The sequence below is a fragment of the Papaver somniferum genome, unplaced genomic scaffold, assembly GCF_003573695.1.
Source record: "Papaver somniferum cultivar HN1 unplaced genomic scaffold, ASM357369v1 unplaced-scaffold_67, whole genome shotgun sequence".
Classification (NCBI taxonomy): domain Eukaryota; kingdom Viridiplantae; phylum Streptophyta; class Magnoliopsida; order Ranunculales; family Papaveraceae; genus Papaver; species Papaver somniferum.
Window position 1 is genome coordinate 1,344,705 of NW_020649526.1, and position 3,808 is coordinate 1,348,512.

Genomic DNA, 3,808 nt, shown 5'->3' on the forward strand with positions numbered 1-3,808 from the left:
GATTTCAAAAGTCTTCCTGAGATTTTTAGAGTTTCTCAGAGATCTTTCAGGTCTCTTTAGTGTTTTTAGGGTTTTTAGAAAACATTCAAAGATAATCTTCATTATTATAGGGAATTTTGTTAGTATCATTCTTTATAAATAATTAAGTCACTTTCAGTTGGGTTTAAAGAATCCCCTGGCTAGTAGATCTAGTGCTATGAAATATAATTAACTTAAAGCTTTTTCAGAGCTCTTTAGATATTTTAGGGCTTTTTAGAGTTTTCAGGGTTTTTTAAAGTTTTCAAGGCTTTTTAGAGAACATTCAAAGTTGATCTTCACTATTGTAGGGATTTGTTATTATCATTATTTAACGAATCTCATAGCTTGTAGATCTCAGTGCTACGGAGTATAATTAAATTGAGGCTTTTCAAGCATTTTAAGAGTCTTCCTGAGCTTTTTAGAGTTTCTCAGAGCTCTTTCAGATCTCTTTAGTGTTTTTAAGGTTTTTAGGAAACATTCAAAGATAATCTTCATTATTATAGGGAATTTTGTTAGTATCATTCTTTATAAATAATTAAGTCACTTTCAGTTGGGTTTAAAGAATCCCCTGGCTAGTAGATCTAGTGCTACGAAATATAATTAACTTAAAGCTTTTTCAGAGCTTTTTAGAGTTCTTCAGAGCTCTTTAGATTTTTCAGAGCTCTTTAGATATTTTAGGTCTTTTTAGAGTTTTCAGGGTTTTTTAGAGTTTTCAAGGCTTTCTAGAGAACATTCAAAGTTGATCTTCACTATTGTAGGGATTTGTTATTATCATTCTTTAACGAATCTCCTAGCTTGTAGATCTCAGTGCAACAGAGTATAATTAAATTGAAGCTTTTCAAGGATTTCAAAAGTCTTCCTGAGCTTTTTAGAGTTTCTCAGAGATCTTTCAGGTCTCTTTAGTGTTTTTAGGGTTTTTAGGAAACATTCAAAGATAATCTTCATTATTATAGGGAATTTTGTTAGTATTATTCTTTATAAATAATTAAGTCACTTTCAATTGGGTTTAAAGAATCCCCTGGCTAGTAGATCTAGTGCTACGAAATATAATTAACTTAAAGCTTTTTCAGAGCTTTTTAGAGTTCTTCAGAGCTCTTTAGATTTTTCAGAGCTCTTTAGATATTTTAGGTCTTTTTAGAGTTTTCAGGGTTTTTTAGAGTTTTCAAGGCTTTCTAGAGAACATTCAAAGTTGATCTTCACTATTGTAGGGATTTTTTATTATCATTCTATAACGAATCTCCTAGCTTGTAGATCTCAGTGCTACGGAGTATAATTAAATTGAGGCTTTTCAAGGATTTTAAGAGTCTTCCTGAGCTTTTTAGAGTTTCTCAGAGCTCTTTCAGGTCTCTTTAGTGTTTTTAAGGTTTTTAGGAAACATTCAAAGATAATCTTCATTATTATAGGGAATTTTGTTAGTATCATTCTTTATAAATAATTAAGTCACTTTCAGTTGGGTTTAAAGAATCCCCTGGCTAGTAGATCTAGTGCTACGAAATATAATTAACTTAAAGCTTTTTCAGAGCTTTTTAGAGTTCTTCAGAGCTCTTTAGATATTTTAGGGCTTTTTAGATATTTTAGGTCTTTTTAGAGTTTTCAGGGTTTTTTAGAGTTTTCAAGGCTTTCTAGAGAACATTCAAAGTTGGTCTTCACTATTGTAGGGATTTGTTATTATCATTCTTTAACGAATCTCCTAGCTTGTAGATCTCAGTGCTATAGAGTAAAATTAAATTGAAGCTTTTCAAGGATTTTACGAGTCTTCATGAGCTTTTTAGAGTTTCTCAGAGATCTTTCAGGTCTCTTTAGTGTTTTTAGGGTTTTTAGGAAACATTCAAAGATAATCTTCATTATTATAGGGAATTTTGTTAGTATCATTCTTTATAAATAATTAAGTCACTTTTAGTTGGGTTTAAAGAATCCCCTGGCTAGTAGATCTAGTGCTACGAAATATAATTAAATTAAAGCTTTTTTCAGAGCTTTTTAGAGTTTTCAGAGCTCTTTAGATTTTTCAGAGCTCTTTAGATATTTTAGGTCTTTTTAGAGTTTTCAGGTTTTTTTTAGAGTTTTCAAGGCTTTCTAGAGAAACATTCAAAGTTGGTCTTCACTATTGTAGGGATTTGTTATTATCATTCTTTAACGAATCTCCTAGCTTGTAGATCTCATTGCTCTAGAGTAAAATTAAATTGAAGCTTTTCAAGGATTTCAAAAGTCTTCCTGAGCTTTTTAGAGTTTCTCAGAGATCTTTCAGGTCTCTTTAGTGTTTTTAAGGTTTTTAGGAAACATTCAAAGATAATCTTCATTATTATAGGGAATTTTGTTAGTATCATTCTTTATAAATAATTAAGTCACTTTTAGTTGGGTTTAAAGAATCCCCTGGCTAGTAGATCTAGTGCTACGAAATATAATTAAATTAAAGCTTTTTTCAGAGCTTTTTAGAGTTTTCAGAGCTCTTTAGATTTTTCAGAGCTCTTTGGATATTTTAGGTCTTTTTAGAGTTTTCAGGGTTTTTTAGAGTTTTCAAGGCTTTCTAGAGAACATTCAAAGTTGATCTTCACTATTGTAGGGATTTGTTAATATCATTCTTTAACGAATCTCCTAGCTTGTAGATCTCAGTTCTACGGAGTATAATTAAATTGAGGCTTTTCAAGGATTTTAAGAGTCTTCCTGAGCTTTTTAGAGTTTCTCAGAGCTCTTTCAGGTCTCTTTAGTGTTTTTAAGGTTTTTAGGAAACATTCAAAGATAATCTTCATTATTATAGGGAATTTTGTTAGTATCATTCTTTATAAATAATTAAGTCACTTTCAGTTGGGTTTAAAGAATCCCCTGGCTAGTAGATCTAGTGCTACGAAATATAATTAACTTAAAGCTTTTTCAGAGCTTTTTAAAGTTCTTTAGAGCTCTTTAGATTTTTCAGAGCTCTTTAGATATTTTAGGTCTTTTTAGAGTTTTCAGGGTTTTTTAAAGTTTTCAAGGCTTTTTAGAGAACATTCAAAGTTGATCTTCACTATTGTAGGGATTTGTTATTATCATCATTTAACGAATCTCCTAGCTTGTAGATCTCAGTGCTGCAGAGTATAATTAAATTGAAGCTTTTCAAGGATTTCAAAAGTCTTCCTGAGCTTTTTACAGTTTCTCAGAGATCTTTCAGGTCTCTTTAGTGTTTTTAAGGTTTTTAGGAAACATTCAAAGATAATCTTCATTATTATAGGGAATTTTGTTAGTATCATTCTTTATAAATAATTAAGTCACTTTCAGTTGGGTTTAAAGAATCCCCTGGCTAGTAGATCTAGTGCTATGAAATATAATTAACTTAAAGCTTTTTTAGAGCTTTTTAGAGTTCTTCAGAGCTCTTTAGATATTTTAGGGCTTTTTAGAGTTTTCAGGGTTTTTTAAAGTTTTCAAGGCTTTTTAGAGAACATTCAAAGTTGATCTTCACTATTGTAGGGATTTGTTATTATCATTATTTAACGAATATCCTAGCTTGTAGATCTCAGTGCTACAAAGTATAATTAAATTGAAGCTTTTCAAGGATTTCAAAAGTCTTCCTGAGCTTTTTAGAGTTTCTCAGAGATCTTTCAGGTCTCTTTAGTGTTTTTAGGGTTTTTAGGAAACATTCAAAGATAATCTTCATTATTATAGGGAATTTTGTTAGTATTATTCTTTATAAATAATTAAGTCACTTTCAATTGGGTTTAAAGAATCCCCTGGCTAGTAGATCTAGTGCTACGAAATATAATTAACTTAAAGCTTTTTCAGAGCTTTTTAGAGTTCTTCAGAGCTCTTTAGATTTTTC